Here is a 14,200-nt window from a genome sequence, read left to right as displayed (position 1 = left end):
AAAAGTTGAAAAAGAGAAAGTAATTCGTGTTGAAAATGAAAATGAAAAAGTTGTCAAATTAAACTCTAAGGAATTTAAAGATCAAATTGACAAATTTTCGAAGGAAAACAACATTTCAAAAAGACAAGCACGAAAGAAAATATTTTGGCAAAATATTGAGTCTCAAAAGATGTCTGAATCACAATCCATCAAAAAGGTTTTCAACGTTAAAAATGATTCTTTTTCAAAAACTCAACAATCATCTCAAACAAGGTCTGAAGTACATAAGCAAACAAAGTTTTCGAAAGTTTCTGAAACTAACAAAACAAGAAATTTTTCAGAAAGATCCAATTCAAATCAAAAAGTTTTTCAACGTCAACATTTTAAATCAAAAATTGATACATCCTATGTTTACTCTTATGTTACCAAACCCGAAGTTGATTTTGTACCTCAAAAGTCAAATTTTCCTAATTACACAAAGAAAGAAACTATGAGGACGTCACGGGAAAAAGGAATGACTTCAAGGAAGAACATTGATCATTGGCTTGACGGGAGAGGAAAAATGTATCAGTCAAATAAATATTCAAAAGAGCAAATTCATGAAGCATACGAAAAGTATGTCAATACTTCTTCGAATGGCAGCTCATCATCTAAGGATTCGAATATCTCAGTCAAAACATGGAGACCTGTCACAAAAGCGAAGACTGTTCAATCACAAACTCAAGATGCGAAGGGAAAAGTCAGTGAACATTCGAAACTATCAAACACTTATGTTTCAGTTCCTTTAGATGATGAAGTGAACTTAATTGATAGTCTCAAAACCAAAGTTTGTGATTGGGTTAAAAGTTCTTCATTTCATTCGAAATTGAAATCTAATTTCCAAGGACCCAAAAAGCCTTGGGTACCTAAAATTTTTCATTGATTGCAGGTATTGTGTGACGAGCAATATGATAACAAATGGTACATTGATAGTGGTTGCTCTCGTCACATGACTGGAAAGAAGGAGAATTTAAGAGATTTTCGAAGTCTCAAAAATGCTGGAGTAGTAAAGTTTGGGAACAATCAAAAGTGTCAAGTCAGGGGATATGGAAAAATCACAAATGGACAATTCACAGTGAATCGTGTTGCATATGTTGAAGGTCTTCAACATAACTTGATTAGTGTTTCTCAACTTGTTGTGGGCACTGGCAATCAAGTTCTTTTCAACGAAGAAGGAAGTGTTATTTCGAATGTTAACACAAACGAAATATTACTGAAATGTAAAAGGAAAGGTGACATGTTCACTTTGGACATCAATCCAATTGTAGGCAAACCAGCAGTATGTCTTCTTTCGAAAGCTACATCTGATTTAAGCTGGTTATGGCATCGAAGACTTTCATATCTCAACTTTCGAAACATAAATAAACTTGTGGTACAAGATCTGGTAAGAGGTTTACCTGTACTTAAATTTGACAATGATTCTTTATGTGCAGCTTGTGAAGTTGGCAAGCAACATAAACAAGGTCATCCAATCACAATTGATTCGAAAATTGTTGCACCTCTTGAGTTGATACATATTGATTTGTGTGGTCCTTCGACTGTTTCAACTCTCAACAATAAACGGTACATTTTAGTTATTGTTGACGATTTTTCCAGATTTACGTGAGTTTATTTTCTCAGGCTCAAATCCGAAGTTGCACAAATTATGATTAACTTTATCAAAAAGATGGAAACCACGTTGAAGAAGACTGTTAGAAAAATCAAGAGTGATCATAGAACTGAATTTAAGAACAAAGTTCTTGATTCATTTTTGGTGGACAAAGGAATTTCGCATAATTTTTCATCTCCATATACACCACAACAAAATGGTGTTGTAGAACGAAGGAATCGCTCATTATGCGAAGCAGCAAGAACCATGTTGGCATATGCGAATTTACCTCAATATCTATGGGCTGAAGCTGTTTCAACTGCATGTTTTACTCAAAACAGATCGTTCATTCATCGTCGATTTAATATTACACCATACGAAATTCTGAATAATCGTAAACCTAATGTGAAGTTTTTTCATGTTTTCGGATGTAGGTGTTTTATTATGAATCTCAATGATCATCTTTCGAAGTTTCAAGCAAAAGCTGATGAAGGAATTTTTCTTGGATATTCGCACAATTCAGTGGCATATCGAGTGTTGAATAAGCGAACACGAAAAGTGGAAGAAACGTTCAATCTCACATTCGATGATTATTATGTTAAATCAAATGAGCATAGATTTACGAATCATCCAATTTTACAAGAAACACAAGTTGAAACTGAATCTATACAAATGGATGATACTGATTATGATTTGATTTTTGGAATTTCAGATCATGCAGTTGATGTTGAAGTTCATGCTCCTGATAATCACATACCAGAATTTTCAAAACTTACTGATGATTCACCATCGACTCCTCAAGAAGGCGAAACTATGAGTGATAGTCCACTGGAGGGGGAGCAATTGGATTCGAATACTTTAGATGATGAAGAGCATTCTTTCGAGGGGGTGAAAGAACAATTGAATGTTGAAATTGAGGGGGAGCATGTTGTTGAGGGGGAGCATAATGTTGATGATGCTTGTTCGAATGCAGGCTCAGAAAATGATGAAATATACGAAGATGCCCCTTTGGAATTTGATCCAGCATATCCACCCATGGAAAAATGGACAAGAGACCATCCGAAGGATCAAGTTATTGGGAATCCACAAGAGGGAGTTCTGACAAGAGCTCAAATTCGTGCAAAGAATGAGGTATTGAATACTCATCAAGAATTTTGCATGTTTAATGTTTTCATCTCTAAAATTGAACCAAAAACAATTAAGAATGCAATGGAACACTCAGATTGGGTTGTTGCAATGCAATCGGAGTTGTCTGAATTCGAACGAAACAAGGTTTGGAGATTAATTCCTAAACCTGAAAATGTTTCGATTGTCGGGTTAAAATGGATTTTTAAAAATAAAACCGACAAAGATGGAAACATTATTCAAAATAAAGCCAGACTTGTTGTAAAAGGATATTCACAACAAGAAGGAATCGACTATGAAGAAACTTTTGCCCCTGTCGCAAGACTCGAGGCGGTTCGAATATTTTTGGCTTATGCAGCTCACAAAGATTTTGATGTTTATCAAATGGACGTGAAATGCGCATTTCTCAATGGAGAGCTTGAAGAAACAGTTTATGTGGAACAACCCCCAGGTTTTATTAACGAAGAATATCCTAATCATGTTTATATTTTAGATAAGGCAGTTTATGGTCTGAAACAAGCACCAAGAGCATGGTATGCAACACTTACATCATTTTTGAAACAATCTAAATTTAAACAAGGATCAGTTGATCCCACATTATTTCGAAAGAAAGTGGGGAATCATCTAATGCTTGATCAAATTTATGTTGATGATATTATTTTTGGCTCGACTGACCCTGCTTTGTCTAGAGAATTCGAAGAATTGATGAAAAGCAAATTTGAAATGAGCATGATGGGAAAAATCAATAATTTCCTTGGATTGAATATTCGTCAAAACAGAGAAGGGATTTTCATTAATCAGGAAAAATATACGAAAAATCTGTTAGAAAAGTTTGGATTGACGAATAGCACAAAGCTTCGTGTACCAATGGCAACAGGCATAAAGCTAACACCATCGTTGGACAAACCTGCTGTTGATATAACGTTGTATAGGAGCATGATTGGTTCATTACTTTATCTAACAGCAAGTAGACCTGATATCATGTTTTCTGTGTGTAATTGTGCTAGGTATCAGTCTAATCCACGCGAACCACATCTTACTGCAGTAAAGAATATTTTTCGTTACCTTAAAGGCACAATTTCGTTAGGATTGTGGTATCCTTCGAAAACTGGATTCTTTGTTCAAGCATACTTAGATGCAGACTTGGGTTTTTGTAATCTTGATCGAAAAAGCACAAGTGGAGGATGTCAATTTCTTGATGGCAAATTAGTCAGCTGGCAGTCGAAAAAGCAAACGTGTGTGTCAATTTCCACAGCTGAAGCAGAATATGTGGCTGCTGCTGCTTGCACTTCGCAAATAATATGGATCCAAAGTCAATTGCGTGATTATGCAATTAATATGAAAAAGATTTCATTATATTGTGATTCTCAAAGTGCAATAAGAATTTGTCATAATTCTGTGCAGCATTCGAAGACTAAACACATAGCTCTTCGTTATCATTTCATTAAAGATCACGTGGAGGATGGAAACATTGAAGTACATTTTGTGAAAACAACTGATCAGTTAGCTGATATATTCACGAAAGCTTTGGATGAAAAATCTCTAATGCGAATAATAGAAGGTCTTGGAATGATCGATGGCAATTCTATTCCATGCGAAAAAGAAGAATGATAGGCGAAAAAGAATGAATCAGAGGCGCTGAATAAAAGATAACACAAAGTCATTCAGCATTCAGAGGTTACTGTTCATGGTCAACGCTTCGACCGCTTCGAATTCGCATGATTGTCACTTATTTTCAGTGTTGAGTTAGTGGTTACTGTTCATAGTCAACGCTTCGACCGCTTCGAATTCGCATGATTGTCACTTATTTTCAGCGTTGAGTTAATGGTTACTGTTCATAGTCAACGCTTCGAATTCGTACATTTGTGACTCTTCAAGGAATGCCAAATATTCGTCTGTTTGCAACAAATTCAAAAAGATTTTCTTTTGTTTTGTCTTTAAATTTTCGAAAAATCAAAAATTCAAAAAGATTTTCTTTTGTTTTGTCCTTAAATTTTCGAAAAATCAAAAATCCAAAAAGATTTTCGTTTGTTCGGTCTTTATTTTAATTAAAAAAAAAATTCAAAACAACAAAAATATTTTTATTTTTAGACTTTTGTTGCAGATTATGATGATGATTCAGAGGGGACAATGCAGGCAGTTTTAGGGTCAGGTAAAATTTTTCGTATGAATTGATATGTTTCTCATTATTCGAATTAGTTAGGTTGTCCCTAGAAGCATGCTGCTGCATGTTGTCCAAAGCCTCCATGACTCAATGTGTGTGTACGAAAGCCTTAATGAAATGTTTCGTACGAAAATTTCTTCCCAATCAGGCTTATATTCACATTAGTCTCTGAGCTACCTTACTCTTCTCACAATGAGTTAAGAGTTTCCTGTTTGGTCCAAAACATAACAGAGGTACTTTTCGTGTCTTACACCAATCTTTTTCATCCAAAACATTCTTACACGATCACACACAAAGACGTATATCCGAGAGGTCTCTGATCAAACCCATCGAGACTTAGATATATAAAAAATCTGTGTTTATGATCTGACATCATGAGTCCGTGATGGAAGTGAAACCCAAAAATCTTACAAATTAAGGAATTGACGGGGAACATTGTTCTAGATATATACGAAACTTTTGTTTCTGTACCAATGTTCGAAACTCCAAATCATATTCATTTCGAATGAGTGGTCTTGATCAAGCATTCGAAACCCACGATGTTTGTTACCCAACAAGATCCAGTATACAAATTTTTTATGAATATGATTTCCGTGTGAGTTTCATTCGAATGTCCTAGTCATGTTAAAATTTTTCAAAGCCGACTTGTCACTGACTACACTGGTCATACAAGTAATTTATGTTACACTTTATCACCTTATGTTTAGGTTGACATGTAACGAAATTTTGAACCTACCCACGAAGCATTCTTAAAAGAAGCCCTTTGATACTTATCAAAAAGTATTCGATTGTAATTCACGGGAACATACACAAGCTGTTGATCATCTCTCTTGATGATTAACGAAGCAACCTTTGCCCGGGGTTTAACTGCCTTCGTGTCAAATTAAATTTTTGACATCACAAAATTCAAAAAAAAAAAAAAATTTGTTGTTTCTTGTCTAAACTTTCTTTGGCACACTACACACACGAAATCCTTGAGGTTCTGAGTAATACCAACTCAGGCTGATGATCTCGAACATCTGGCAAATGACTTCGCTTTTTATCCCAAAAGTGAAAGAGCCTTGCCTCCATTCGAAGGGTTCTAACTGTTACAATTCTATTAAGGGGATAATGACAGGCTGTGTATACGTGACGTATGGTATTCTGCCCGGTTTTCTAGGTGATGTGACAGACACTTTTTGACGCATGGCTACCTTTCCAGGTGATGGCATACTTAACAAGCAACTTGCTCCACTATTTCGCATATCCAGTCTTCTTCCCACAACTACTGCCCCTCCTGTTTTCACAGGGGTGCAAGGGGGAGAAAGGAAGTCAACAGAAGAAGAAGCGAAAGTGGTGGGCAAGGTATTTCCATCTAGCATCCCTTCAACAAAACCTGTAATTGTGTCTGCTCAACCAGTGACCTCAACAATCGTAACAACATTACCAATTACAAGAACAATTTCGAAAGGAATTGTAATTGGTAAACCTTTGGAATCTGGTGGAAGTGGTTCGAAGCTAAAAGACGTAACTGAAAAATCTGCTTCGAAAGACAAAGGAAAATCAATTCTGGTTGAAATATCTAAAGAAGAAAAGAAGGCTGAAGCTGAAGCTGAACTCAAGAAAATGAGGCTTATTCAAAGCATCATGACTCAGAGGGCTGGTGATCCGAAGGGCATGAATAAAGGTGATCCAGCAAAACATTATAACTATGAAACAATCGAAGCCTTGGTTGCCTTTAATCACATGTACTCATTTGATAAGAAGCCAAAACAGAGTTATGTGGTTACAAACACTGATGCATGCCAGTTGGATTTCCCTATAAATGAGATGATGTTCATCATGCCTCAGTTCAAAGCTGAAGGGAATTTCAAAGAAAAAGATGAAGGGACTCATATGAAAATTCGTTTTCATGCAGTACTTGGCAAAGCCCCTGAGGATGTTTGGTCACTGATCAAGATCAAGAAGGTGATAAGCATGAAAAAGGATGTGGTCTTTGAAAACATTGTTCAAAATGTTAAATATGTTGTGGCCAGGGCAAATGGAAAAACATGCGAATTCACTATTGCAGATTTTCCTCTGATGAACTTGTATGACTTTATACAAGTGACATTGCTTCTGAAAGACAAATCCTTTTCTTTTCTGCAAAACACAGATCCAGAGGAATTCAAACTTGGAGTCGCTCACATCAAAATCTTCATTGAGAATTATTATGAGTGCCTAGCACTGACTGATGTGGAGTTGGCTACTGCAAAGGGAATGGAAGTAAAAGTTCCAATGGCTCCTTCGTTGACTCAGACTGAGTTAAAGAAATATGCTGATGGAGAAATATGTTTAAAGCCATTTGGAATAGTTTTTGCTGGAAAGGATAAAGCTGTAAAAGCGAAGCGGTTTTTGTTCCAAGCTAGCGAAGTGGAGAGATATTCTACATCTCACTATACGAACTTGATTGTTCGTATGAACCACTGCAAAAAGAACAATGAAGGAGACAAGAAGGAATTGAAGAAAATTATTTCTTGGTATACTCAGGTTCGAAGAGTTTTGCTGTACTCCATTACTCTATTTACAAACTGAATACTTCGACTTTGATTACAAAGGGGGAGATTGTTACGGTCGAAATGTTGTAATAGTCGAAGTTTGGATTTAGGGTCTTCGAACATTTTTGTAATGTATTTTACTAGGGCATAATATTCGAAGCTTCATGTTTAGTCCTTAGTATATTTTTTGTACGCTTTTCTCTTCTATAAATAGGAGTGGTTACTAGTGTCTTAGTAACGAAGTCTTTACAGAATATTCATTGTACTCTGTAAAATTTGCAAAAGCGTAATAGAGCCAAACAGATCATATTTACATCGGTGTTCAAATCTTTCAATTCTACTTTGAATTTACACTCTAATTCGTTCAATACTTGATTCATTGTCTCATCAACGTTATCAAAGCATTTCCGAAGAAATGTATTTTTACTCATTTTAAAACATTAGGATGTCATCGTCAATACATAAACATAAGCATAAATAGAACTTACATTCATTATCACAAGTGATTTATATCTCCTTAATCTCTCAGTGTATTGTAACTTCATATCGACACCTGTGATTCAAATAAACTGAGTGGGTCAGGTTGGGAAACCTGGTGAGTACATAGGGTTTTCAACCCACAATAATATAATTATTATGCTTAAACATCAAACAATCAACCCAATTACCCATCCTCATTATCTTCTTTACTCTTAAGGATCTACCCTAAGAATCATCTATTCCTCGTTCATTCATTCCTAAGGATTATCCTAAGAATAGGCACGAAGTCCATCGTTGCCATGGTTTACTCAATAGGCACTAAGTCTCATAGTCGCCAGGGTTATTCTCTTTTATCGACAGTAACGATTCCGAGACTCCTCTCACAACACATGTCAAGGGGTTTAGGCACTATGTTGCATAGTCGCCAGGGTTAATCTCGTCTATCGACAGTGTCGTTTCCGAGAATCCTCTCTCAACACATGTCAAGGGATTTTTTTTAGAGTACAGCTAGTGAGCACACAGTTCAAAACACCTACAGGTTGCGAGCCTGCTAGTGTCCACTGGACTGTCTACAATAGTCTGTGGTTGTCATCCATACTCTGCTGAATGATGGGGCCAACACATGGGTAAAAGGCTTCTCTCATGGTTTACCTCTCACCCTTATCTCACGGTCTATATCACCTCTCATTTCATCATCCAACTCATATTTCATCTACCCATGTTTTACCCAACATATTTTGTAGATATAAAATACATATACAGTTTAAATCATTTAGAACTTGTATAAAATCGTTCATCCAGCATAGATAGCAAGTATACAGATAATATGCATTCATAGCACGTAGTTGTTGGATTAATGTCTAAGTCCATAACTATAATTGGTAAGACTTGACCCGACCCGACATGGTCCATTTGGGTTGCATGGCATCATGCATTTGGATAGACTATAATGAGAGAAATAACACTTAAGGTTGGTTAATATATTATAAGTTCTAATATATTAATAAGGTTATTTAATTAGTATTGATCAAGAATTAATTTGGAATTAATTAAGTGATCAAAAGGAGACTAATTAAATATATGGGTTGATTGTGTAAATCATTCATTCTTATATATGTGGGTTTGTGATCCAAGATTTCTTATGTTGGACTAAGTCCATGGGGTGACCCATGGATACTCCATGGAGGTTAAAATCCATGGAGCATAAGGAATGGGTAAAGTTATGAGTTACATGGTGTAACCCTAATAGCCACCATATAAAAGAATCCTATGGCTCAAGAAATCGTGCACTAATGTGTGAATATGAGGGCTAGACGATTTCAAGGAGTGTTCCATTTTCTCTCAAGTCATTCCATGTGCATTTGGTGTTGTGTGAACCATTTGAGGTGTCACACTTGGGGCACTAGGCACTCAAGCTTCATGGAGACAAGCTACATCAAACAAATGTATGTATTCTATCCATTTGATTACCCAAGTATCAAGTATTGTATGCTAGATAGGGTAATACCTTGGAAAGTTCATAATTGCATGTATAATAGAGAAAACATAGATCCAAGGTATTTAGGGTTGCATGTACACTTAGGAGTGTTAGAATGCGCAAAACCCATCAGTGGTATCAGAGCCAAGGCTTGTTTTCTTGTTATACTTGCAAAATTAGCTGAAAAATCGAATTGTATTAGTTTAAAAGTTATGCTAATTACTTGAAAAAAAAATTGATGTGAATTATCTTTGTTCATATGAGTTTATTAGATTGATGTGAATTATCTTTGTTCATATAAGTTTATTAGATTAATAGAAAAGTTAATTGATTATGTGTTTTCAATCCATTTTAATCTAAGAGTTGATTCTAAATTGTGTTTTTGTAACTTGTCCTCAAGTTATATGAAAAGTCACATTTAAGTTTCATAAAACTCATAAAAAGTTGGCAATGGTTACAAAAATGAAGAGTCTTGTCCTCATTAAATGGTTTTATGACTCCATAACTTTTCCTCAAGTTATGGAGGTTCAAGAGTCACTTCATTAAATGATAAAATGTGTAACCTTAATTAGTTCCATAAGTTACAAAAATAAAGAAAAGTTACATTCTTTTATTAGTTTAAAGTCTTCCATAACTTGTCCTCAAGTTATGGAACTTGAAGAGTTTTTTTTAATTAAAACTACTTTAAACACATAAGTTATGGAATTAATTAGTTTTGAATATTTTTCAAAACTTGCCCTCAAGTTTTGGAATTTGTAAAGTTTTCCCCATGAATACTTTAATTCCAAGTTAGCCCTTAGAATTTTAAAAGTTAAAATTCAACCCTTATACTTTATAGTATTATAAGTTAATAATAAATATATGTATAAGAGCAAGTCAGTCTTACCGTTAGTAGGCCTCATTCACGAAGCCGGTCTATAAGGGGGGTATAAGGTTACTGCCTATAAAATGGCAGTTTAATGCGTGTCCACTCTCACCCACCGCTTCCTTGACTGGTGGAGGGTCGTTAGCCGAACGGGTAGGACAAGGACTATAATTCTCCCTTCATTAAAAGTATTAATGATAAATACTAAGTAACTAAACTTTTTATAAATTCCCAATCTTAGTTACTTAGGAAAATGTGAATAAGGTGCTAATCCATGAAATTACACTTTGCACTTTGTTTAAACCGTTAGTGGAGCGTGTGTGGTTAACCGGCACACTAACCTGGATTTAACAAAGTAGGCAAAGGGTAACTTAATATTTATCATAGTATCGGTGGAGCTCGTGTGGTTAACCGGCACATCGATTGAGGGGTAAATATTAAGGGTACCAAGTATATTTGCATGGTTACTTCACACCTTGTTTTGTGATCCTCGGCATCCCAGTCACAAAACCTGAAGGGCACACTTGAGATTGAAACATGCCATTGAAAAATTCAATGAATCTCAAAAGATCTAGGAGTTTCAAATCCAATTAAAAACCTAATTACATTATTTCGTTTTTCATGGTGGAAATTGGTAAATCGTCATTTACCTACCTTCAACTATTTTATAACTCGGATTACGGCATCCCTCTTCCAGTTATAAATAGGTTGTTGGATCCTAGCCTTAATATTTCATATTGGGTGTTATATTAAGGACTTTAGATCAACTATCTTGAATATCTCCCAAAAGATGTCTAGTTCAGACATCTATGATCTTCCCAAATCTCTTGGAACTTTACTTCCTCCACCTCCTCCAATTATTCTCCCTAACCCACAAGTTCAAGGTCACTCAAGCCCTAATGGCAAGCAAGGTCTATGTGTGATCACATCTTAGAGATGAAGTCACATATTGACAAGCTGGGAGAGTTGGGTGTCAAAGTCTTGAGAAAGTTGGATGTTCAATCACTTTCTAAGTCACATAGTGAGTTCCTTTGGGACTACTATGAAACAGACTATGACATGAACCTTAATGATCATATCTATTTGCTTGGTGTTGCTGAATCAGCAATGATTTGGAACGATAGTAAAGCAAATTTGATTAGAAGATCAACTTCCCAAAAACTTTATGGACAGTGACAATTGTGACACTGGAAATCCAGAAAAAGCATTCTCTTCCCAGTGGAAAGGGATTGGCCATAGTCAACTCGGTTGACCAAATGGTAAGGAGAAAGGCTAAGTCTGAGATAGTCCCATTACCAAAGGGTCCATATGTTTATTTTGCCAAAGGAAGGGGCGTTGATTGCAAAGCTGCCAAGTTTACCTAAGGATGTTAAAGTCAATAAATCTGACTCTACTTCAGGTAGAGCCCATTATCTAACTCCGTTAAGTTTCTATTCTAAGATCCTCATTACATGATGTGACTGGGTCACATGTTGATGTTTTAAGAATCAAAGAATAGAGAGAAAGCTTAAAGGAAGTATATGCTGATTCTGATCGCGTAGGTGGATTTCGATCGCATCAGAATTTTGAAGTTGTTACTTAGGAGTTATGATATATTGCTTAGGAATAGATAACAACAAGTTTTTCCGTATGCATTTGCACTATAAGGATAAGTTTTTGCGCAAAGTTTTGAAATAAAATAAAAGTTTTTAATTTTATATTTATTTTAAATATCCTTACAAGTGGCATTTGTGAAAAATGGTTGTTTATATGATTCCATTGATAGCAATATTTGGAAAAAAAATGGACTTGATTCTTTCGTTTGTGGTAGTGTCATAATTTACCAAATAAGGAAAGATTCTCATTCCCAAGGCTTCAGTTGGATAGAAACTTGGAATCATGCAAGTTGAATAGTATGATGAATGAGAACTTTCAAGCATTGGAAAATTAAGACTTGTTCACATGGATGTGTGAGTCAAGTTAAGGACTAAAGGGATCGAGTACACATTCTTGTGCACTGGTCAAGTCCACCACAAAGCTCGTTAAGACTATTCGTCATGATTTACTAAATTTTAGTAAATATGGTTATACTTACAAGTTTAAGTATAATTCTGAAACATTGGAAAAGTCTCAATGTATGGCAGAACGAATGGGAAGAATCAAATTAGGCAGACAGATAAAAGTTTCTCAAATCTGAAAAGATGGGAGAGTACTTTAGTATCATGTTTTGTGATCATCTTAATGATTAAAGAACCACGTCACAATTGGTCTTCTAAGGACATCTTAGTGCATTGTTATGACTAAGAAGAGGAGTCATGAATTGTTGAAATGGTTAAATCAAGAAGATGAGTCATACTTCGTTTCAAAACAAGTCTTAGAGTCATACTCCAAGACTATAAGTTGAGTGATATATCTTAAAGAAAGGTTTATAACACTTGTCAAATGTAAGAGTAAAAGTGTCCTACTCTTGTACATTTGAAGTTGGTAAGTTGTGATGTTTTGGATTAAACAAAGACCAACTAAGGCCAATTGTGTGAAGTGTTTGTCTTGATAAAGAATCTGCACTATCTCTTGAATATTTGGCAAGATAGTCTTATATGTCAAGAGGACAGTGGGAGTCTTAAAGATCCTAAAAAGAATTTCAAGAACTAATCAAGAATAAAACCTGAGGTTCTTCACTAGCACACGACTTGAGGTTTATAACCTATCATGTTGACATATTCTGTGCCCATTCCAGTTAAAGTTGGCTTTGCATAGGAGTTCTGAAAGTTCTCAATTGGTTGCATAACAACTTGGAAGCAATGGCAGGCCCTGTACTGCCAGGTGGCAAGAAGTTAAGATTGCATAAGTTCAGTTCATATGAGTTTGGATTTGTCATTATCCTTGTCTTGTGACTATGGTTTTGACGATTCACATGGATAAGAACACATACACCATAAAATCTAAGGGTCATAAGGTTTCTCTCCGATTCATGAAAATGATGGTGAGGAAACACTTCCACCAAGTAGATTTGAAGCAGATGGCAAAAGGTCTAAACAATTGAGACTATGATTACGGCATCCCTTTTCATAGTTCTGAAATTGTTTAGACACACATGCATGCTATCTAAGGAAAGGTGTATGATTTTGATAAAGTTTTATCAAAGCATCTCGTATCAGAAATCTGAACTTAGGTAAAGAAGTCAATAAAGTATTGATTTCTAGAAGTCCAGCTGATTTCTGAGTACATGTCAAAGCTAGTGGGAGCATAAGTGTTATGTTAATAATCATCATGTTAGTGGGAGCATGATAATTATTGTTAGTGTTGCAAGTTAGCAATGTTAATTATAGAAAACAAAAGTTTCAATTCGTGAGGCTGCAGGGATTGAAAAAGTTGTTTTGCTATAATTAAGGGAGAGGATATACTTCATTTCAGTTCTAAAGGCTTAGATTGAGACCTTAATCATCTTTAGTCAAGAATATATATATGAATTTCATGTTGGATTGGTTCAACTTAAGGAAATTCTATATATTGCGTTCTCAAAATTCGATTATGATTACGGCATCCCTCTTCATAGTCAAATTTTGAAAACATGGCAAATAAAAATATTGTAGCAAAAGACTGGTCTAGAATCATGTCTTTATGTGAGACATCATGAATCGTGTACCATTTGCTTTGGGTACAGGATCGATTGCATGTGCTATAATATTTGTCATTTCTAAATTTTTCCAAATGCCCAGAGGCATTAAGAAGGGAAAAGGTCTAGAATTGGATATGACTAAAATGATTAAGCAATTGTCGAGGACAATCTGAGGTTTACCAAAGATTGGTTGCTCAGGGACAGTTGGAAGTATAGTGCTAATTTTGGAAGGACCATATTGACATATTCTGAAAAGAGGCATCTCTTATTCAGAAGTGATAGTCAAAATGAGAATATGGAGTTGTCTCCATAGGTGGAAGTTATCTGTGTAAGATTAGAAAACTTAATGCAAGAAGCATGTCCAAAGCA

This window comes from Lactuca virosa, chromosome 6 (assembly GCF_052849685.1).
Source record: "Lactuca virosa cultivar CGN04683 chromosome 6, Lactuca_virosa_CGN04683_v6, whole genome shotgun sequence".
NCBI classification, from domain to species: domain Eukaryota; kingdom Viridiplantae; phylum Streptophyta; class Magnoliopsida; order Asterales; family Asteraceae; genus Lactuca; species Lactuca virosa.
The sequence above is the reverse complement of the archived record's forward strand: the minus strand, read 5'-3'. Positions refer to the sequence as shown.